This window comes from Mytilus californianus, unplaced genomic scaffold (assembly GCF_021869535.1).
Source record: "Mytilus californianus isolate M0D057914Y unplaced genomic scaffold, xbMytCali1.0.p SCAF_13, whole genome shotgun sequence".
Lineage (NCBI taxonomy): Eukaryota > Metazoa > Mollusca > Bivalvia > Mytilida > Mytilidae > Mytilus > Mytilus californianus.
The window spans coordinates 34,388,944-34,414,986 of NW_026262615.1; the positions used below are offsets into that span (position 1 = coordinate 34,388,944).

Below are 26,043 nucleotides of genomic sequence, written 5' to 3' on the forward strand. Positions count from 1 at the left end.
TATAGGTATTCTATCTAGTCCTTCCTGTAGCTCGGTGAATGTAATGAATATTTTCAACTCTACTCCTCAACGTAGACGCAGTCATGGTCATCGTCAATATACATCACCTACTTTGCATGATGTTTCTATTAATGACTTGATGCCATTTATACAAAAGCCGTTAGGCATTCATCACATTCGCACGAAACTGTACCCCTTTCAAAACTTCATTCTCTGTTTAATTTATGTTTGGAAACCACTGTTACAAACCCTCATTCAAACCAATACAAACTTACAGCTATTATTTCGGATATTGCAAGTCACAGACTTTTCAAACCAGTTTGCATTGGAAAAGATGAAAAATAGAAAAGATCTTTTCTTAAACTTTCCTTTGCCAACAAAAGGCCTCGATGGCGTCAACTTAGGCAATATCCTTCATCATAAATTAGTTCAGTCGAAAATACCACCTTATTTTAAAGATCAGTCTGTACCAATAATTTCTTATACCTATACCAAACCAATTGCAACTAAAATTTTCAATTACAAACACGTTTTGCAGAATCTCAACATTGACGACTTCAAGTCTGAACCTCCTGATTCACCTGTGCTAGTTCCCAATTCACATATAATCCGGCTGGCCACGTTATTACCGAAGACCTCAACATTGTCAATAACACTTCCCTGCGAAATTTGTTATCCAAAGGTCCGAAATATCGTGTGCCTTAATCCATCAATTGGAAATACAACTGCAAAATACTGATGGATTCAGTCGAGGATTATGCCAGGCAATGGGCTAAACGTGAGAAAGAAGACGTAGAAACTCTTTCCGAATGGATTAAAGCTGTGAGGTCGTTGATACAAATCCGAATTAAGAAACTAAATGGGCATATCAATACCCACGCAACGTCAATTTTAATGACCCAAATGTTGCAAAACACTTGTCCTACCTCCATGACAAATATGTTGTTGTCCCCGCAGATAAAGCTCCAAACAACATCGTTTTTGTGTGTAAATATCATTACATAGACTGCTTGATAAATGAATTAGGTATTGACAATTCACTTGGAAACTCAACATATACCCTCACGACACTTATCAAAGAGGAAATCCTGGATAATCATAGGGCTGTTCTATGTTCCTTTGGAATTTCAACCAAAGATGAAGAACTGGATCTTCCATCACTGTATTGGATACCTAAACTACATAAGTGTCCTTACAAACAACGGTATATTTCTGGGTCTTCCAAGTGCTCCACGAAACCTCTTTCTAAATTATTAACATCTATTTTATCAGCAATCAAAGCCGGGCTCCAAAGTTATTGTTAAACTGCCTATTCTAGAGGTGGCGTGAATCAGATGTGGATACTAAAAAATTCCAAAGAACTTTTGGAGTACATACAATCTAAGACTCTCTCATCTTGCAATAGTATTAAAACATTTGACTTTTCTACACTTTACACAAGTATTCCCCATTCCAAACTAAAAAAACAAATTGAAAGAGTTGGTATTACTTTGTTTCATTAAAAATAATGGCGAACGTAGATACAAGTATCTTGTCTTGGGAGGGATAAATCCTACTTTGTAAAGAATCACTCTGATTCAAACAAAAAAATCTCTGAAACTGACATTATCAAGATGCTTGATTTCTTAATTGACAACATATTTGTTACGTTGGAGGACGTGTTTTTCAACAGACTGTCGGAATTCCAATAGGACCGACTTGTTTCTTTATTATTATGAGGCTGACTTCATACAGGAACTTCTTAGGAAGTAAGATAAGAAGTTAGCAATATCCTTTAACTCTACGTTCCACTATGTAGATGATGTTCTCTCACTAAATAATACAAAATTTGGTGACTATGTTGAACGAATCTATCCCATCGAACTAGAGATAAAGTATACTACAGATACAGTTAAGTCTGCCTCATATCTTGACTTACATCTAGAAATTGACAATGAGGGTCGGTTGAAAACAAAACTTTACGACAAAAGAGATGATTTCAGCTTCCCAATTGTGAACTTTCCATTTCTATGTAGCAACATTCCAGCAGCGCCTGCATACGGAGTATATATCTCCCAATTGATACGATATTCCCGGGCTTGTGTTTTCTATCATGATTTCCTTGATAGAGGATTGCTGCTCACAAGGAAGCTATTAAACCAAGAATTCCAAATGGTGAAGTTGAAGTCATCCCTTCGTAAATTTTACGGACGCCATCACGAGTTGATTGACCGTTATGGAATAACCGTTTCACAGATGATATCGGATATATTCCTTATGTCGTAACTACAATACCCTCCCTTTTCACGAATGTGACTTACCGAAGTATACTATTTACGGGATTTGTATTAACATAAGCAACATGACGGATGCCACATGTGGAGCAGGTCCTGCTTACCCTTCCTGAGCACCTGAGATCACCCCCAGTTTTTGGTGGGGTTCGTGTTGCTTGGTCTTTGGTTTTCTATGGTGTGTCATCTGTACTATTATTTGTCTGTTTGTCTTTTTTTTTTGGCCATGGCGTTGTTAGTTTGTTTTCGATCTATGAGTTTGACTGTTCCTCTGGTATCTTTCGTCCCTCTTTCAGCATCAGCGATGTCCTTTATGCGCTATCGTTAGCGTCAAATGATACTTGATTTTATATCGTCATTCGTAAAATCTAATTTCGTAGCCACGTTAGGGTCAAATAGAGTAAAATATTTATCGTTAACGTCTAATGACTAGTAATGTGGGGTACCACATAACTTCCCTCGGACAGGGGTCCATAATTCCCACTCCCTTACCCTTACTCCCATTTCTCTTCCCCTTTACTCTAAAATTTTCTCCCCTTACTTCTACTTCCATCCCTCTTGCTCCAAGACATAAAAATGGCAAAATATATTTCCAAGATTATTCACCCCTCCCCCCTCCCCTCTTTTCGAATTCTTGTCCTTTCACCCAAAATCATGTTCGCTCCAATTCACGTTCATCCCTTTTACATTCACACCCCACACCTTCGACATTCGCATCCTCAGTCTGTTTGTACCCTTCCTTTAATTCTAAATCAGGCTTTTGTTAGTATAGTTCTATAACATGATAAAATGATAAAATAAAGATATATTAAGTTTATTATTTAAAAAAAAAGTGACTCACACGAGATCAAAGGGTCTTTTCTATAAATAATCTTCATAAGATTTACTTCTATCAAACTAGTTACATGCATTTTCACTTTAGACCAGGCTAACTAACGGACCTGCACATGGTACCCCCTTTTCCTGCTTCCTGATCCCTCATTCTCATGTTCCCTTACCCCTGTCCAACCCCTCAAGGGGTTGAATTGTTTTGTTTGTTTTCTTGACAATATAAATAGCCTAATATGTAAATTATAACCCCTACAGTACGAGGCAATACATTTTATTGATGGATTCGTCTTGATCACAATTTGTTTACAATTACCCCCCCCCCCCCCTCCCCCGCCCCCTTTTCTCTTTGGTATAAAAAATTTCATAACATCAAGTATCAGGTTTAAACATACACGTAGGGCTTATCTTGTTTACCAATTAACACATACATTCGAGTTTAAAAATTCATTATTGTTTTGTGCTTAGTATTTTTAAATACAAAATAGAAATAACTTGTCCCTGGCAGCGAAACAGCATGCCCTGAAAAGTCTGTATTCAACATATATATAAAAACAAAATCACTATTTACACTATTTACACTTGCTGTCCAAAATCGGTTTCCGTTCTCTAACTTCAGTTTGCCTCAACAAAATGTTATGAAACTTATACACAATGCTTATTACCAACAAACACAGATCAAGTTTGAATTTTTTTTGGTGGTGTCACTTTTACTGTTCTTGAGTTATGCCCCTTTACAAATTGAAAAATTGCTGAATTTTTTGTTTCCGTTCTCTAACTTTAGTTTGCCTAATCAAAATGTTATGAAACTTATACACATTACTTATTACACATTACTTATTACAACAAAACTCAGATCAAGCAAAAATTTGGGTAGTGTCACTCTTACCGTTCTTTAGTTATGTTCCTTTATAACTTTATATGCAAACGGGGGCATCATCTGTGTCCCATGGACACATTCCCCATTTATTTAAAATATGAACTACATTATGCTTTTGAATGTCAATCACGGTTGATTTTCCGACAGAATTACTCTTGACATTTAATTTCAGGCTTCAAGTACATTGTACATGTAAGAGGAATGAGTGATTTGTTGTGAAAGATCCTGGAATGTTCAACTTTACTTGGAAACTATTGTCAAAGAACTGACAGAATTTACACGGGAAGCCAGTATCATCTTGTCTTGCAATTGGGAACCATATGTAAAGTGCTGAAACTTAAGAACAACATTAGAAGCCAACGTCAACAATACTTGGAACTACATGTATAATCAAAGTACTGTCAGAATCCATATGAGAGAGCCCAAGATCGTCTACACTTGGTGTCTATATGCAATGTGTTGTCAGAATCCACTTTAGAAGCCAAGATCAACCATAATTTGGAACTATATGCTAAGTGCTGTCAAAATCCATTAAAAAAATTCCGGGACTATGTATTGCCATGCAATACTCACAGAATGCTTCTTTTACATCATTTGGCATTTGTTTTCCATCAATATGCTATTCAGTTTCTATTTAAAAAGTTATATTTTCTGGATAAAAGGAGAAATAAAATACAGTTTTGTTCAATGAGACAGCAAGCAAACAAACCAACAAAAAGAATTATATAGTGTCTGGGAAAATTTGCGTCTCACTAACTGACAACATTTTTACCTACAAATGTACAATGAATTCAGAAATTATTGCGTGCATTTATTATTGCGATTTTTCGCGAATGGACTAAATTGCAAGTTTAATTATTGCGATTACAAAAAAATCTGCATAAAGATCTATAATTCAGTTATCAGAATGCAAGTTCTTATTATTGCGATATTCACCCTGTCGCGTTATTTGCAGTAATAAAAACCTCACAATAATTTCTAAATTTACAGTACCACAATGATCCAGATTAATATTGTTTTGTAAAATTAAATATGCACTCAAATTGATACAAATTGCAACAAAGATCGCAACCTCATTTCATGGATCAGTGATCAAGGTTAAAGTTACCTGATAAGGGTTGTTAATCAGATACTGTTAGCAATATGTCATTTGTCAATGTCATGTTTTTGTGTTTTTGTCTGTTTTTTCTAATACTAAAAGTACATGTAGTAGATAAACTATATGTATGCAATGATTCACAAAAGTAAGGAGTACATGTCTGTCTGGCAGTTGTCATTGACCACATTTGAATGATTCATTGGTCAATGGTAAGTCCTCTTTTAACATGCTACATTGTGTAATCAATAGGTCATTATATTTGGTGTATGGTATGATTATAAGAGAGAAGACGTTATTAAAGTCAAAATATATTTAATTGGCTTCTGTCGGTTACCAACCCATAAGCAAAAGATCTTTTGGCAACGGTAAATTAGATGCAAATAGAATAGATAAATAAAATTCAAAATTCAAATAATAACTAAAATGAAATGAAATTTTGAAATAATGGGGTGCTGAATTGAACCCTGGCAGCAGATGTCCAAAATCAACAGGAGAAACTACGTTTGAGGTGGAAATGAAGATTACATGGATTAATGTTCTAAATTAAATAATTATACAGTGATAAATCAAGTTCATCGGTACTGGTGCAGCCTTTAAAGTCCGCCAACTAAACAAGTTCAAAAACATTCATTTTTTACAGAATGTTTTGGAACTTGTTACTGGCAACCAGTACCATACATTGAGAGCCGATATTACTCTGATTGTAATATTCTGTAATAACAAGAATCTGACTGTAGTAACTACTAGCTAACAATTTCCTGAAGCCAATGACCTACTTTGCCGTTTGATGGACAATAAATGGATGCAAATTGATAATAGTATAACTGGTTAATAAAAAGGTGAGAATTGATAATAGCATAACTGAAGTTGTAACTTGCATAAAATTAGACTTTCAAATAAAATTTCATTTTAGTTTTTATTTGATTATTGGCGAACTAAGATCGTGGCTTCTGTCGGTTACCAACCCATAAACAACGGGTCTTTGGGCAACCGTCAATTAGATGCAATTAAAAAAGATAAATAAAACTCAAAATTCAAATAAAACTAAAAATGAAATGAAATTTTGAAATATTAGGGTGCTGCATTGAACCCTGGCAACAGATGTCCAAAATCAACAGGAGAAACTACGTTTGAGGTGGAAATGAAGATTACATGGATTAATGTTCTAAATTAAATAATTATCCAGTGATAAATCAAGTTCATCGGTACTGGTGCAGCCTATAAAGTCCGCCAACTAAACAAGTTCAAAAACATTCATTTTTTACAGAATGTTTTGGAACTTGTTACTGGCAACCAGTACCATACATTGAGAGTCGATATTACTCTGATTGTAATATTCTGTAATAACAAGAATCTGACTGTAGTAACTACTAGCTAACAGATTCCCGAAGCCAATGACCTACTTCGCCGTTTGATGGACAATAAATGGATGCAAATTGATAATATCATAACTGGTTAATAAACAGGTGAGAATTGATAATAGCATAACTGAAGTTGTAACTTGTACAAAATGAGATAACTTTCAATATCTGACAAACAACATATTCCTTCTCACTGTAGTTTGGTTCAATCACTTATTTGGAATCTTGTTCGTGTATTGCAATCTTGGTAACATTGGAACCAAGCAAATTTTGACTAAGGTAACAAATCTTCGAGAAAATCAATATCTCTTATAAGTTAAGTCCTATCGTATAGAACGCTTTGTCCGATGTCATAACCATTTTAGTGGATTACTTAATTACATTGCGGGGTTCTTTTAGAAATGAGCATACGATTAGTTTATCTGTTTACTTAAAGTACAACATAACACTTTGACCTTGCTAACAAATTGTGATACGAAAATGTATAAGAGAACACATTCATAAGCAACTACAAACTTCCGAGCACGAACGAAGTCATTTTGGTGATTTCAATCAATAATCAGCTCCAGATTGATAATTTACAATATAGAAAAAAAATTAAATTGATAGGATAACAGATGAAGATGTTTGACTTGCCAACTGTTATGTTGGTATTCTGATATATGGTTAATACTTTCTTTATTACCATTGACTGAATTTGACTTTTACCATCAGAAAATATAAAAACTAGAAGGTCTGATATGAATGTCAATGAGGCAACTATTCGCCTAAAACTTAATGGCGTGGGCGTAAACAGCTATAGGCCGCCGCACAGCCTTCAACATTGAACATAGTCCATACAGTATTAAAGCAATAAAAGGCCCCGGCAACAATTCAAACAAGAAAACAAGGCCTTATTTAAGTATAACTCAATTTGAACGTAAAACAAGTCTAAATGACTGCGACAAACAACAAGTTTGTGAGACATAAGGCCTCCCGTAACCGGGGACAGTAGTTAACAACACTACATAAAACAAAGTTGAGATCGTTTTGACTCATCAGATCGACACAAAGCACAATAAACAACTAACAAATAGACTAAAGACACCAAGTACCCACCTAAGAGTACTCGTAGCTACTGAAAGCTAGCTCAAAGCCAATTAAAACTAGTAAATAAATCATGTTGCCCAGACAACAACTTTTTAAACTGAAGTGCAGTTAAGACCCACCAAAATTTGACTCTAAAAAATAGCCGATGGAATATTTGCCGTCTTTAGGGCGCTCGTCAATACGGCATTAAAACTGGTATCGTGTAACATTTTGTTTTGTTTGTTTAATTTTGTTTTTGTTTTGTGTTTTGTTCTTGTTCTTGTTTTATTTCATATCATGCGTATGGCGTTCGACAACAATTATTATCCCAAATCATTTATAACTGCTTACAAAAACAAATATTCTCTAATATACGTATATGTATAACTGTTCACAGTATTTAACCCAATTTCGTGGTTTCTCTTTCAAATAACAAAATCGTACTAACTAGCAGTTTTATAGTCTGAGATATACGCTACTATTAAATCTAAACCACAAAAGCAATAAAATCAATTTATCACCTAACTTATTTGAACTTTTCTTGACCTCTGTAATGATATAAATAAGATTTAAGAAAACGATTAACCCAGACAATTAACTCGCTTAGGTTGTTAACTTATATCAATAATTTTCAAACGATAATTTTATCAAAGATCTACACATTTGGTAATAAAGTTTGTAAACGTAACTTGCAGAATAGTGTATACCATTTCTTCTTTATTCGTTACTCATAATAATCAAAAGATCATTTTTTTTTTTTTTTTTTTTTTTTTTTTTTTTAACAAAACAACTATACTAAAATTCTCTAATATAAATTTAAGGAGATGTGGTTATGATTGCCAGTGAGACAACTATCCACTAAAGATCAAATGAAGTAAATCTAAGCAATTATATTCAACCTTACGACCTTCAACAATGAGAAAAACTCATACCGTATAGTCTGCTATTAGAGGCCCAGACATGAAAAATATAAAACAATTCAATTGAGCAAACTGACGGCCTAATTTATAACCAAACAGTTTACTAAAAACAAATATGACAGACATAAACCAAATATGCCTTTTTCCAAGTATAGTAGTAAAACTATCTTGCCTTGCTGATCAATTTTCTCAAATTTGAGACTAATGGAACCATTGTTCTCTGTAAAACTAATATCATTTGAACATTAAAGTTGATAATGCGCAAGTGGATTGATAGCTACTAGTTCCACTATAAGAAAAATCCAATAATGCTAGTGTAAACAAACCCCGAAAAAACAATAAAAATTCGTTACTTGAACCACAAACAGATGGCAATAATATTTTCAGCTTATGTAAATATTTGATAGTTATAGCAATCTTGAAAATCAACATTGATTATCTTGTCCAGTACATGTAGCATTTTATTTTTCTGGGCACGAATAAAACGTGCGCAAAAAAGCTGTGTGCGTAATGACGGTTTATCCTAGTGCAAGAGCCAGAATTTTTATATAGCTGCGAGATACCCTTTATTTTTTTTATATATATTATATACTTCGCACAAATAGTTAAGAACTAGTTTTTGAAATTAGTGAAATGGTTCTCTCTTTTATAAAGATGACAGATGAAAATAAATCAAATTTAGGTATACTTGTGTGAGAATGATATCATTAGAATAATTGTAAAAAATCCTTCGTGATATGTACACATACTAAAAATGCTTTGAATATAAAATTACTTCCGGGACTATACCTCCTCAGTGCGATTTTAAAATAAATCAATGTTGAAATGTTTCCTGTTTATCTTAATCAGGATGAAATATATAGATAAGAAACCAATAAATAAATCAATCTTATTCTTATTCGTGGTATAGTCTTTGATAGTAAAAGCAATCCGGATCAATATAGTATTCGCCATTTAGAATCGTTTTCCTAATTATGCTAGAAATGATACTACTCAAATCATTGTTAAAGTTAAAAATGTCATGTACTGAATTAGCTACATTAAAATTAAAGAATAAAAGACGTACCTGTTTTATTGATGTATTTAGATAATGCATACTGTCACTTCTCTGACTGACATACATATAGATGGTCCTTCTGATGAATGAAATAATCCTGCTTATGTATTGTTGAATAACAAATTTTCAGTTTCTGTTTCAGATGCGTAACTATTTTGACATTACAGGTGGCTAAAGCAGTTTTCCTTATCCCAATTATAACATCTCTTTCAACGCCTTTTCTTCTCAGGCATCATAAACCTTCCAATAAATATCATTATGAACAAATATCATTAAAAAAAATATATTTTATACTTCACATAAATATTAAAATGTGTGCAATGCAATTTGAATAACCGAAAAACAATCGGTTATAAAGACATTATTACGAAATATGAATGAATATTATTTGAAATAAATATTAATATATATCAGAGACATATTGTATTATATGTCTCAGTATATATGCAACGCAATTTGACTGACCGAAAAACACACGGTTATAAAGACATCACTGTAACTGGCATTTCAAAAATTTTATCAACAAATTTCTTTTAACGGAGGCTCAACTTTGAAATATAATTTACGATTTACTGCTGTCCTAAACACGATAAAGAACAATAAATGGTACCATGATTAATTGCATTTGATGGTGATAATGTCTCACAAGGCATCCCAATTATAAAATATAATAGTTAACATTAATTAATCAATTATCTGTTAAAATAAGAACACAATACTGTGTAAGGCTGGCTTGGATTGGTTTATCTGACCTTGGCCTCATTTGCATGATCATTGACAATATTATTTTTTTCTGATACTTGTAGTAAAACTTTATCTTTTGGAATATCAACATAAAACCAATCATGAATGGGGATTAGTAAAGCACTTCCTATATTCAAGGTGATAGGACGTGCCGCTGGAATAGGTCACCTTTTCAAGCTTGAAAATATGTGAATAGGTCATGAAAACTATCAGAAATATATGATAAGGTCAATAAAGTTTCCATAACTTCTTCGTCCGTCATATTTCTTGGTGTTACCGGAATAAGATCCTACCAATACTTGGAAATGAAGATAATTCAAGTAAAAAAGAGATTTATGACAGTAACAAAATATTATAATACGACAAACGGATAAAACGGTTAAAAGCTCATTAGAGCTTATGTTGACTCTGTTTGTATACTTTGTTGACTCTAAATAAAGCTTATTTATTATTATTTATTTATTATTTATAGCGTGCAGATGAACCCCGATGCCTTTATACTATAGCAAACTATATGGGTTTTACTTGTTTTGAAAGCCGTAAGGTGACATGCAGTTGTTTACATCGCTATCCTTTGTTTACGGTTAAACAATGCGTCTTTGGCAAAATATTTTCATATATATATATATATATATACTAATACATCTAATTGACGTCTTTTGATATATTCAACCAGTATTTAAATGAAAATAGGGTGCGAACGGAGAATGTGTTTTTGGAGCGAACGTACATGTCAATATTTATATTTTCTTTTTTTTAATGTTATGCTTTGATATATCATGTATAATTTTGTCCTTCTATGTGAAAAATGAACTAACCAAGTATAGATTTCTGACCGTACATATTACCTGTTTTGTAGTACGTTTTGCATTATTTGTTGACATTTGGAAAGGGTGCTCTCATACACACCCGCGTTCCAATGTCGTCAAAACTATTTTTGAGAAAACCCCTCAAAGCGACCGTTTCCAAGGCGCTCGTCGTTAGAAACATGCGTTAAAATAAGCGCACTGTTAAAGGGCCGAGCCACCTTAAAAGCTCTAAATTATAACAAGACTAAAAGGTAAAGACTTCCTCAACTTTGGAAGTGTTATACACGAGGGCGATGACACACTAACAATATGAATTAAAATAATTCTAGTTCAAAGAAATATCATAGATTACACATATCTATTTTCAGGCTGTTATATTCTCAGTCTTTTCTTAAATGATATGAAGAAAGTTTGTAATAGGATGAAATTTCTCAAGAAAATTGCCGGCAAAGGATTTGCACGTATATACCACAATGCTGGTCGTGTCGGAGGTTGAAAATTCTTTAGGAAGACAGCAAAGTCTCAATGCAGCCAAAACTGGGTGCCTAGTTGTTTTCCATAATATATACAGCATTCAGCATACTATATTTGTCTTTATCTGAATAATTCAAAATAAAAATGCAGTTTGTTAGTTTAATTTACAATAATATCTGCAAAACTTCTTTACTGATTTTACAGGTCGAAACCAGTTAACCTTAAAACTGTATAGCTACCAAAAATGTTTACACTAGAATATAATTTTAATGTTGAAGTCAATCTTTTTTTCATAAAAAAAAGCATGAAACATATTATGGTGATCTATCTATGATACTTTTCGAAAGACTCAAGAATGTGATTTTCATGAATTTCAAAATTTAATTACCAATGCTACTATTAGTTTCCATCACTAAATATACACACATAAACAGTCTTATTACTTGGACAGATGAAGATAATTATTTCTAGACTGTAAACATAATGCTTACCTTGATAGGCAAAACTATGTGACAATTGAAGTTTAAATAAAGGAAACCGTAGTATAACGCTGTTCAATAGTCATCAATCGATTAACATGATTAAGGGAAAACAAATCCAGGTTACAAACTAAAATCGAGGGAAACACATTAACTACCTGGTAAACTTATCGATCCTTTAAATAAATTTATTCTAAAAGGTTACCAATCAACATTGTAATTAGATCATTAAATATTGTTTTATTAGTACTAATATTGATTTTGTAATCAGTAAATTAAAAGCAAACTAGATATAATTGTTATATACATATACACATTCATAGATCTACAATCTGTCGATACCTGTATCTTGGCATTGCACAAGGTCATGTTTTTCTCTGACTGTTTATGACGTCTTTACACTAAATACATTGGATATTGGATGCGTACGGATTGATAATTTAGTCTTAGATGCATGATTTTTTTTCATTAGTTGTTAGTGGCTTTGAACTAGCTGTCAGTAACTGCGAGTACTCTCAGATCTGTACTTAGTGTCTTTTTGTTGTTTGGATGTACAAGTACCCGGCCACGTCCACTTGTATTTGTAGTATGATGAGTTAAGCCTCTTTCAACTGATTTTTATAGTTCGTTCTTATGTTGTACTGTTACACCACTGTCCCAGGTTAGGGGGAGGGTTGGGATCCCGCTAACATATTTAACCCCGCCACATTCTGTATGTATGTGCCTGTCCCAAGTCCGAAGCCTGTAATTCAGTGGTTGTCGTTTGTTTATGTGTTACATAATTGTTTTTCGTTCATTTTTTGTACATAAATTAGGCCGTTAGTTCCCGTTTGAATTGTTTTATATTGTCATTTCGAGGCCTTTTGTAGCTGACTGTGTGGTATGGGCTTATTGTTGAAGGCCGTACGGTGACCTATAGTTTTTAATTTCTGTGTCATTTGGTCTCTTGTGATGAGTTGTCTCATTGGCAATCATACCACATCTTCTTTTTAATATATATATATAAAAGGAATACAACGGAACAACAGAAACACTGAACTGCAAAAAAACTAATGCCAACATACATAGAAACGGACTATTTGATAACAACTGCCATATTATCGACTTGGTACAGGACATTTCTAGAGAAAAATGGTGGGTTGAACCTGGTTTTATGGCTAGCCAAACCTTCCGCTTATATGTTAATGTTGAGATTCCGCTAAAATGACAACATTACGTTGATAGGAATACAGTACAAATAAACGGAAGAACACTCTGGACAGAGATAAAATAAATAAATAATATATAAGTACATTAAAACATGTAAGCCACAGAATAACAACGGACACTTCCCATGAATTTACGACAGTACACCAGTACACAACCTACGAAAAATAAAAGCTTAAACGCAATATGTTTGCAAGAAACGAGGATTATATGGAACACACATCTAAACAGCTGTTGACGACAATTGATTCACACGATGTTTCACTAATTATATAGGCGAAAGATACCAAAGGTGCATCGATCTAAACTCATAGTTTGATAACAAACTGACAATACCATGGCTACAAACGAAATTGTAGTTTAATGATAACTGTCAATGACGAAAACAATATCATGCATAGTATTTGCCTTTCGTGTTTTCATCACCTATAAATCGATTTAAGGACATCATTTTAGAAATTTTTAATAAAAGTGTCTACACACTCAGGTATAATGTCAAGGGTCGAACAAGTAATGATCATATATGAATTAACTGAAACAATACTTGTCTGGATGTCTGTTATACTAACTACAACGATGATTTTTCTTGTTTTGTTTGTGAAGCAATTATGAATTTTATTTACTTCAGTTTTCAATTTAATCTGAAAAAAATAATATTTTTAGTTCACTTCTTTAGACGAAGAGCAGGGATATGAACAAATGTAATGTAGGGCTTATTAACAAGAGTGGCACATGTCTATACAAATTTAGCATCGGATGCCTCCATATTTTACCCATTGTCAAATACATAACTTCATTACATAAGGAACACCTGCATCCCCAGTTTTTGGTGGGGTTCGTGTTGCTCAGCTTTGAGTTTTTTTTAATATTGTTTGTCTTTTAGTCTTATTCATTTTTACAATAGCGTTGTCAGGTTATTTTCGACTTATGAGTTTGAAAGTCCCTTTGGTACCTGTCGCCTCTATTTAAGATGTTCAACTAGAATTCTGCATTCCGCGACAAAAAGGTTAAAATTTTCGGATAACGGTTGACTTGAGGTGCTGTAAACGGTGTTACTCCACAAGGTGGCGATTTGGATGTATTCTATCTCCCAGGATAATTCAGTCTTTTCGGAACTAAAGCGGACTATTTCTAATAATTTGCTGTATCAATGTAAAATGTTGGGCATCGTTCTGATGATTCCACAACTACATTTTAGGTTGAAAATATATACACAAAAAACCACCTGTGAGTGTAAGGAATGATAATTTCCGGAATTGCATTATACAATTTCTTCGATTTGAAGAATCAATCGAAACTGGCATGCGGCCTCGACCTTTGACATTGAAAATCAGTATAGACCCCTCTGTAACAAATGTGGTTAAGATCAGTTGAAAAACGTAGGCTCTTCCGTGTCCTACAATGAGTTACGGACAGACACAAAAACAGTCCCGTAACATTGTATTCTCTACAACTTTGTGAAGAGGGGATAATTACACAGATAGAATTAAAGCGTTCAAAAAATATTTTTTTCCCGGATACTATTATTTTTTTAATTGTGTGTTAACATGGTTATACTACATTGTGTACTAATATATTATTTATCTTGAATTTAACTAAACTATGTAAAACGCCACAACAACGCATTTAATTTTGCAATGGCGTTGTCAGTTTATTTTCGACTTGTGAGTTTGAATGTTCCTTTGGTATTGTTCGCCTCTCTTCTATTAATCTCCTTTTGGCAGGTAGAACAGTCGACCATAAAACACGAGCGGTTAAATATATAATAATATAAATGTTTTAAAAACGGATTCGGATGTAAACTGATCTGGCTGATTACAATAGTTTTATTTATTAAAAGTTTAAGTAAATCGATAAGCGATGATCCATTAATACCTGAAATAACCTTTATATGAGAGAAAACTTTTTTTGTATAGTAGGACACATTAGAATTCAAATAATCAGATGTTTATTTATATAATTTGGCCCAATCCATTACACTTCTTTAATGCAACTCACCATCATTGTAGCGTATATCCAATTTTTATCAGTTTATCTCATTAACTAAATTGTAAACAAAAACGTTTGTTTCATTGTTGAGATCGACCGAATATGACACAATATTAAGTTTATATCGACTCCCTCTATTTACAATGACGATCGATCTGAAACAATTTGCTAATTTTTCAACAACAATAATTACTTCGGGAATCAAATCAAACAAATATTTTTCATAGAATATAAGTTTTATAACAAAAAATCAATTCTGAAGGAAAATATTGACATCAGAGTTGTAGTGTAGATTACCTATATGAGCGGGATAATGACGATTGACATCTTCTGTGTCATTATTTTACACTTCGAGGAAAACCAATCAGTTTGTTTACTTTTTTAGTTATCTTTAATATTCATTTAAACGAAAGACATTTAATCCCAGGTTTCAAGTTTGAAAAACCTAACATTGAACGTTTCAGATCGATTACGAAAGTCTTCGTCAAGGAACCGTCTCTAACAAATGACAAAGGGATATTGTCCCACTGTTTGCATAAATATTGATGGTTAAATTAATATTTGATTGGTTGAGAGAATTTTACGTGACATTGAAAAAACCATCATATTTCCTTCCGCACATCATATTCAATCTCGCATCTTGTCTAACTTATATGGCATAACGCGGTTTGTTCAGCGTTTTAACGATTTTTAAACAGCAAAGTCATTTTCAATATCTTGTTTAAGCTTATTTTAGGCGTATAATTGAATGAAAAAAATGTCCTGTTATAACTAATTAAATGATAGATTAAATATATTTTTCACTTAATTATAAAATTTAGGAGACGAGATAAATTGTTTGTACCTTAATATCCCATGTTTGAAAGTATAAGAAATCAGTGGAATAAAACATTCTCTCCTTTATTTTAGGGAGATATGTAGATTTGTACACCCTATAAATGTCACATTTTCCTCGAGCAATTACTTCGGAAATATTACTTTTTCTAGGTGAACAAATCTCCATAGCTTTTTAAGTATAGCTCCACCTAAGAATCATGCAGAGGGTGATACAGTGATGGTTGTTAAATTGACTTTTTTGGGCTTCATTTGTTCTATTTTGACAGAAAACTAAAAAAAATAACAGTAAAACATGTGTTGTACATTTGGTTGCTATGGTTACAATGGCACCATAACAGCTCTTTAATTTTAGTCCTAAAACCTCAAAAATTACCGTTTTTCATCACAGATTTTTTTATAACAGCTAATTAATTTCGATAAAACATCTACATATTATCATAGTTTCACATTTGTTCTAAACATTAAAGTTGATAAACAGAAGTTGCAACTATGGCAATTCTTGTTTCCATGGCAACCAATCGTTGCAGTTTTTCATTTTCTTAAAAGGAGTGAAAATAACGTTTTTCAAATTCTATTTTCTTCCATGAACAGAGTCCTATAAATAAACTGTTTGTTAGCATTTGTTCATTGGACCTTTGTCTATACATATTAAAAATAATCATTTGTAGCCTCCTTTAGATTTTTGGGAAAAAAAAAGTTTTTTTTGTTTCACTTTTTTTTTGCTCATATTTTTTTTTCTATTATACCTAAACAGTATAACAAAGTAAAGAAAACAGTTATTTATTTATAATTATCCTCAAATCAAACTACCAGTTTCCATGGAAACAGAACACAACGATTTTGAGAAATACACATTTTTGATAAATGTATGCTTTATAATGATGAAATATTTAATCACGCATTTTATTTCTGTATTTTTTTCCATCAAGTATCATCAAATTATTCAAAATAAAGAAATTAGTTTCAAAAGTAAATTTAGTTGCCATGGAGACAAATGACTAGATAGACAAATTTTTATTTCAAATCACCTAAACAATATTTGTTTAAACTATAATTTTCTGAACATAATCATTGTTAGGAGCATAAATATCAAATATTGACTCTATACTTTTAAATAACCCTTTAAAAATACATGTATTTGTCACCCCTTTTCTGGATGTTAACTCTGACAGGATCAGCTCTATAATAAATATATGAAAGCTTTTTAGATATGTTTATAATGGAGCAATAATACCCTTTAAATTATTGAAAAATGTACTTATTCTTTAAAATTTTAGAGGAATTCCATGTGAACTTTGGAAAAAAGGGAGGGAGTATGAACCCCTTTCAATTTAGAAGTTATTGTGTCCCTTTACAATGATATCATACCATACACACATACAGTTGACCTACTGTTTATAGTATCTGAGAAAAGGACCTAATCACCTAACTTAAACCTTGATCACTGATCCATGAAATGAGGTCAAGGTCATGTAAACCCTCTCTGAAAGACATGTAGGCATTACAAGGAACCCATATATACAACAAGAATGTGTCCAAAGTACACAGATGTCCCACTCACACTACCATTTTCTGTTCTGTTCTGTGGACTGTGAAATTAGAGGTCAAAACTCTAATTTGGCATTACAATTAGAAAGATCATATCATAGGGAAAATGTGTAATAAGTTTCAAGTTGATTGGACTTCAACTTCATCATAAACTACCTTGACTAATAAATTTAACCTGAAGTGGGCAATGGACGAACGAATAGACAGACGAACAAACTAACGCGTACAGACCAAAAAACATAATGCTCTAAGAAGGGCATAAAAAATCTTATTATTTATAATAAGTGAGAAATTCACATGACCAAAAAACTGATTTGTTTTTAAAGTTTTTCAACACTAACCATCTGGTAGATATATATTTTATGGTTTTGCTGAACCATGAAAATGAGGTCAAGGAAAAGGGACACATGACAGAAGGAAACTTCTTAGCATAAGGTATCTGCATACAAGGTGTGAAGCATCCAGGTCTTCTCCCTTCTAAAATATAAAGATTTATACAAATAGTTCACACTGATGCAGTCAGATAGTAATCCCTAAGTCTCGCATAGTGCTCCTTTTTTTTTACAGGCAAGACAAAAACCAGTTAAAAGCATTATTTTCTTTATAATTCTATGAAAATTTTTTTCACAAATAATCAATCAAGTCATTATCTTTGAAGAAGCAGACACACACAAGCCAATTCAGTCCTTTCTAACCAAACCACTTTGATTCCATTTCCTTGAAGGATTATGGCAAAAAATTCATGGTCCAGTCCATAATGATCAAAACTTCTTCAGGCTTTAATTCATCCAAAAGGGTAGTATGTCAACGGTCTTGGTTCAAACATCTTATAACATGCTGCCGCCAAGACTTAATATGTGACTCTGATAGCTTTATGTCTGTTATGTAGCTCATTAATGATTATGTAGTTCTTCTGGAAAATCTGCAAATATTGAAATACAAATGTATTAGTGCCAATTAATGGTACATGTATGATCATGTTTAAAAAAAAATTGTAAGCATGAAAATCATATAAATCAAATGTCATAAAAGATAAAATCAAGTCCAACTGAAGTTACTTCATACAAAGTGTAGTTTTATCTCTACTGCATTTATCATGTTCATGAAAATTGTATTTTCAAGAATTCATTTTGGCCAGACTGCCAACTGATTTTAAAAGATGATTAAGGAATGATCAGATTTTGTTTTCTATCATGGAGAAATAAACTACTCACTGTTATACTTGTAGTACACATTGAGTAACTTGGAACAGTGAGTAGTTTATTTCTTCATGATAGAAAACAAAATCTGATGAAGTGTGTACAACAAAATTCAATTCAAATAAAATCGCCTGTTTAACTCAACAAGCATGTGATGTCAAAAACTCGAAACAACTGTTAAATTTTGTTTTTTAAAATTGAAGTACATATCTTCCTACATTAAATTTTTGTATCAAAATGAATATCGCTCTGGCAGAGGAAATAATTGAAAAGTGAAAGTAGAAAGTTATAAATAGATTTGATAAATATAGAAAAATAAAGAGTAAATTTATTTTTCTATATTATATATCTGATCCAAGTTTTAAAAAAACTGTGGGCTCTTTGAAGTGTTGTTGTCATATGCATTAGTATTTTAAGTTCTGCAATACAATAGTTTGAATGATGACATCCCGTTAGTCCGACAACCATTATTCCGACATCCCATTATTCCGACAGCTCCTTATTCCGACAGCTCATTATTCTGACAATGCATCTGTCATAAGTGCATGGGTAAATTTTCTCCATAAGACCAACTCCGTTCTTGATAATATTTGTAGTTGTCATTTTACATTCCGATTATTCTTCGTGCGGGATATTTGTCTCAGTGCCTTGGAGTTGATATATATGCTTATTGCAACTGCTGAGTCCTTATTCTCGTCCCCCTTTTTTTACAGGTCCGGGTATTTAATTTGTTTTAATTATTTGATTTGTATAAAAAGTATTTGAATCATAAATAAAGCCCCCCCCCCCCCCCCCCCCCAAAAGTGTTTTATTTGAACGCTGTGTACCCGTTGACTAAATACTGTTTCTAAAACAATTTTATTTTCTTGAAATAGTTTTAAAAAAGTTTGCTTCTACTATTTAAAATTTTGTTTTGCTTTGTATTTTCATTGGAAAAAAAAATAGACTCTTGAAAAAAAACTATGCGACACCCCCCCCCCCCCCCCCCCTTCCCCCCTCCCATCAATATATATAGTTTTATGTAGAAATTGTACTGGGATCCGTAGCAAAAATGTTATAATTTTCATGAAAGGCAAGAAAATGTGAGAAACAGGGTGATTTTTGTAGACTCAGCGTATATTCTTTTATTGAAAACACGAAAACGGAGCCACCACAACCACTTAGGTCAGAAAAATCATTGGTCATTATTCTTAACGCTTGGCTGTATGTATCACAATGGGGTTCTTTTTCATTTTTACATACATTTTGGTGAAAAACAATCACAACGAAACAAAATCCAATGGAGGTCAATATATATACGTTGGTTTTAGATTAACTAGTATTAAGTGTCTATTATTTTTTCTTGTGTAATATAAAAATAAGGAGATGCAATATGCTTGCCAATGAGACAACTATCCATCCAAGTCACAATGTGTAAAAAGTAAAACAATTATAGGTCAAAATACGTCCTTCAACACGGAGCCTTGGCTCACACCAAACAGCAAGCTATAAATGGCCCAAAAAAAGACAAGTGTAAAACAATTCAAACAGGAAAACAAACGGTCTAATCTATATAAAAGACGAGAAACACTTATGAACCACACCAACAAATGACAACCACTGAACAACAGGCTTAGGACAGGTGCATAAAAAAAGCAGGTTTAAACGTTTTAACAGGCGCCAAACTTCACCCTAGCCTGAAACAGTGGTATAACATTACAACATAAAAAGACACACATATTTTAGTTTTTTTTTAAAAGTCGTAGGTTGTTTTGAATTAGACGCCCACCTAATCCCTAAGGTGGCGGGTCGGATTTGGTGATATTGGAGCCACACAATATCAGCAAATCATATTCTGACCCCGCCTAATTTGTTGAAAATTGTTTGATCAGAATCTGAATAAATAATTCCCTGTAAAACGTACATTTGTTTTGTAATTTGAATTCTGCATATATATAGTACGTAATTAAAATTCTGTATAGTCTGTATTTGCGTAAGCTAAGAATTTTACATCATAATTCTGTATATACAAGTCTATCCGTACGGTCATAGTTCTGTATATCCGTTTTTTAATTCCGTAAATAATAAACGATTTCTGTATATACGAAAAAGCGCGAAAATACATAATTGAATGATATACATTGTACCTCTATACACAAATTGTAATTATGTATAATTATACATATTATGAATTAAGTAACTATATAAAAAGTATTAGAACTATATATGTAATAACATATACGTTACAGTACAGTACAGACAGACATATTTTTTTTAACCCCGATACCGGGGAATATAATTATTTCTAAGTGACGGACTAATGGGTTGTTGGATTATTGAGCTGTCAGAGCAATGGGTTGTTGGATTATTGGGCTGTCAGATTATTGGGTTGTCGGAGTAATGGGTTTTCGGAACAATGGGCCGTCAGACTAATGGGCTGTCGGAATAATGGCGTGTAACCGTTTGAATTTATTGACAACCCTGCGTACCAAGGTACATTGTAACCATATAATCAGACTCTAATTGAAAGTTACAAGCACATTGATTCACCATATATGATATAGAGTTACAAATGAAATTGGTCAAAGTTTCATATCAATGAATTTGAACTTTTTAAGCCCAGTTGTAATCTAATGTACTTTACATTATGTGTGTATAGAAATCAAAAGTATCAGTGCAGTAAAATAAAGGCATTGAAAAAGTGTACACAATAGAACAAAAGTGGCGCAATCTACTAACATTTCTCTATTTGTTTTGACAAGTAAATTCTCTGATATAAGAATTATGAATATCTTTAAAAAAAATATTTTTCTATTGGTAAATTACCTTGTGTATCACTTTCTCCTTAACTTAAATTTCTGCTCTGGTAACTTTAAATGGCACTGGTAGCAGCTACATTTTAGATACCTTAAAAACAAGTTAATATTCGTAAGATTTTTGAATAAAGCAAAACAAAAAAATGGTATAAATATAGAATAATCTTCATTCATTGTAAGCCTGTAATATCTGACTATGCGGTATGGGCTTTGCTCATTGTTGAAGGCCGTATGTTGACCTAAAGTTGTTAATTTCTGTAACATTTAAATTTGGTCTCTTGTGGATAGTTGTCCCACTTTGCAATCATACCACATCTTCTTTTTTATATTCATACCTTTTCTCAAAAAAATATTTTTGTTTGTATAAGGCTTAATTAGGAATAGGAAGAAAAGTAAAATACAAATGCAATTCCAAGGTTCCTTAAAGTGAGTCTGGCAACAGTAAAGAGTGATATGAAGTCAGTGATGTCCACCATGATATATAACCAAAAAAAAAAAATACAGTAAATACAATGTACATGTATGTATTTCAGTTCCTCACTCATATTAAGAATAATAGTTTCACATAGGCATCATGTAATCATGATAGTGAAGATTTCTGAAGTTTTATGCAATCCAAGGACTGGTCTTTGTACATCTGGAGTTGCATATTGGAGATATATTGCATCCATAAATCCCCAATATTCAAGTAAATGGCAAAAAAAAAAATAACATAAAAGATAACAAGGAAGCACACAATGGTAAATCCATAAAAAGAAGCCTTAAAAGCCTGTAATGCATGTAATTCAGATGTCCTTTGTTCATGTTGTTTCTGTACATGTACTTTGTATATATCATATTTGTTTTTTATTAAAAATTTAAATTGTATATAAAACAGACTGTTAGTTTTCTGTTTGAAATGCTTTACATTTGTCATTTCTGGGATATTTATAGCTTACTATACAATATAAATGGGCTTACTCATTGTTGAAGGCTGTACAGTGTTAATGATAGTAACCTAGTTGTTTACTTCTATGTAACTGTTAGTTGATCTCTAGCATGTCTAGTAAAGCATTTTTCATTGGCAATCATTCCACATCTTCCTATTTTGATATTTCAAATATTTAGGTTTATTTTAGTAATAATAAATAATTTAACTAAACAAGTCAACTGTCATGACTACATGGGTAGCATTCCATTTCAATTGCAACATTATAATTATAATATGTATGGGGACCTGTATATTTTAGTTTTAGGGATGGATGGGTTAGGCTAAATAAAATAATATGTACATGATGTACATGTATGTATGTGTGTTTCCTATTACATGTACCATGATTACATCTTTGAAAAAAATGGGGTAAGTACATGTACATGTAGGTAGGAATTTTCTTATTTTACAATTTTTTTTTATATTGAGTCTATGTGAGAGAAATTCTGACTTGAACAGTGCTTTTTGAAAATTGACCAAAAAAACTTTAAGGTACTGTACCCGTACCGTATATCATGCACATGTATGCGTAAGCTTAAAATTATAGGGTAGGTAAGGAAATAGGAAACACACATATTTTTTTAATTGGCCTTAGGGACAGATCCCGCTGGGCCCAGACCAACATGAAAGCTATTGGTCACATACATGAAACACAGTGAACATTTGAACAAATAATACATGTGAAGATAGAGACCCCCACCCCCCCCCCCCCCCCAAAAAAAAAAAAGAATTAAAATAATAGTCCTATTATTAATGTACTTGTACTTCACATTTAATAATAAAAAAGTAATCATGTTAAACCTACCACTTCCAAATATTTGTATTCCTCCAGGATCCTTTGTCTATTGAAACTTGAAAGGTCTCGAGCTCTGAATGTCTGTCTTTTGCCTTCTGACATGGTCAGGATGTGAACAAGTTTAAGTAACCTTCACCCTGTCGATACTCTAAACCAAGTTTGATACAGAGTGAAGGATAAACTCTGAGTGAAATATTAGTAGCAAAAATCCATTCTCTGTGGGATAACACTTTAAACAGGTCTGCTTTCTTCAGTTGTTCGTTCATGATTGTAGTAATTTGTAGTTGTACGCAGCGATACTTTTACATTCAGAATTTCAGTCCAACAGCTAATTCAAGTGATATTTTACATCTCTGTGTGACACAAACTTAGCTTAATAAGAGTTGTGTCTTTTGAGTAACGTTAGTAAAGACCACAACTAGAATTACTTTGCAGAAAGCTGCATAAACAACATCGTAAATTTGCCTCCACATGTAGTGAAGCAGAACCGGAAGTGATGAATTGTAAAAATTTTTTTGAAGGGTTTTTGAACCGCTGAAGGCCCAAGAAGCTATAGAACAAATGATGCAAAATCATGCCTTCTGGATGTTCCCCAGACCCTTTCTTAAACTGAAAATGCAAGTTCTGTTTTAATAATTTTATGACAATATTTTGGTCTCAAAGCAAAATCACGTTATAGATACAGTGTAAGACTTAAGTTTCTAGGAACAACATCAAAAGACAAATATGCATGATATTAAAAGCAAAAATGTAATTCACATAATTAAGTCTGTGGCTGCTGTGTTTTTTTAAACTCATGATCAAGTTAATAATAAAATTACTAAATTACAAAATGAATGCGACACTAACAGAATACAGAAGGGCAATCAATGAACAAAAGACAAATAAATAAGAAACATTGATCCCGAAAAATCAGGGGCTACGTCTGAGAGAGAACAGAACTTGCTTCTTGCAAGGCACTCACGGTGAACACAATTTGATATGGAGACAAGCGTTTGGTTTTGAAATTTCCTACATGAGGCATTTGTCTCAATGTAGTTACGGCCCTGATTTAATAAAAGTGAGGTAAGTGTTCCTGAGACAATTAACCTCAAGTTAAATGAAACCAATTTTCTGACATTTCAAGTATATTTAAATAATATTTATACTTTTATTATTAAAAGATATGGGAAGTCTTTCCCGATTTTTTTTTTTGGAAAAAAGATGAATTTATGAAGAATCTGGCGCCATCTCATACTTTCGATTAGAACTGCTGAGTTAGTTATTTTCAATACATTGCAAGTCAGGTAATTTATTTTCAAACTACCACAGAACAAACCATTTATTTTTGTGATTATCAAGGCTGAGTTATTTATTTTCAAAATCCTCCTGCCCCCCCCCCCCCCTCCCCCTACCCCTCTCCCAGAATATCAAATGGTCGTCCCCTTAAGAGTTGTTACAATAAATAATCAAAATGGTTAATGTGACATTTGATTAAATTTGTTGTCAACAAATAATTCAACTTTATTAAAGTGATTAAAGTAATTAAATTTCTTAATTTCACGAAAAAATATTGTAAAACAAAAGAGATTTTAACACTTTTTATCGATCAGTTCAATATATTCAAAGCGTATCTTGGATCATATTGATCGTGCGGTAAATTTTTTTTTGCTGAAAACCATTTTTTTAATGTTTATTTTAGATTTTCATTATTGTAATGCATTAGTTTAGTGTCTCAAAGGTCTCCAAATGTAAACATATGCCAAATAACAAAAACGTTATATGATCATTTTTTATCTCATCCAGTCAATCGTCATGTCATTGGTGTAACCCGAATTAAAGAAATAATGTAATTCTGAATTATTAGATTTGCATTTTATAAAGTAATTCTAATGTTCTGTGATATATTTCAGTAGTTTTATTGTAATGTGTGCAGTTCTGTGGTATATTTTGAGTGTTCTGTGATATTCTGTGGTAAAAAGACGCTCCGGAATTGTAAACAATATACAAGATGCACTTGACAAAAATGATTAGTAAAAATTATTAATCTATCCAATCTAACACCATAAACAAATGAATCTTTACTAAATTAATAATTTCTCAAACTGTTAGTTTTTTTTTGAAAAGATGCAGCATACAGTATGAAATTTTTTTTTTTTACTTGTTTTGAAGTTCAACAGGAGTTGTCTTTCTTGGAATAGTAAGAAAAAGCGGTTAATTTAAAATGAAAATAACTTGAGATAGGTGCAAGGCTACAAATAAAAACAATTGATGTTGTTTGGAAGATTCCATATTTTCCGTAATGCTAAATGGTTTACTACAAATAGCCTGTTCTCAGCAGATATATATTATAACATCCATCATATTTCCAATGCTTATATAGTGAGGAAAACATGCCCATCTGAATTTTTACTAGGGTATAAATGACATTAATAGTAGGCATCAACAATTATGGTTGAATATATTTCAATTTTTACTCAAAATGTGTCACATAACCAAATATTAAGCACATTGGTAACATAAGGTAAATCACTTTTTCTTCATATTGCATGATTCTTAGGTGGAGCTATACTTAAGTCAATGGAAATTAATTAGTTAAGTCCTCAAAGATTTCGGACTGATAATTTGGTATGCCAGATGCTCTTTTCGTCTTCATAAGACCCATTAGTGAAGTTCGATCAAAAAGTTGATAAGCCAAATCAAATTAAATTCAAAGAACATTTAAAACCGAACAT

At 32.4% G+C, this 26,043-nt stretch overlaps 1 long non-coding RNA gene across 1 annotated transcript; it reads right to left on the reverse strand.

Annotated features, from left to right (window-relative positions):
* Nucleotides 1–18,298: 18,298 nt before the first annotated feature.
* Nucleotides 18,299–23,397, reverse strand: LOC127723810 (uncharacterized). The gene is made up of 3 exons (XR_007992264.1): nucleotides 23,339–23,397; nucleotides 21,574–21,654; nucleotides 18,299–18,491 (listed from the first exon to the last, which is right to left on the reverse strand). It is a non-coding gene; the product is annotated as an uncharacterized LOC127723810 (long non-coding RNA).
* Between the last annotated feature and the right edge of the window lie 2,646 nt (nucleotides 23,398–26,043).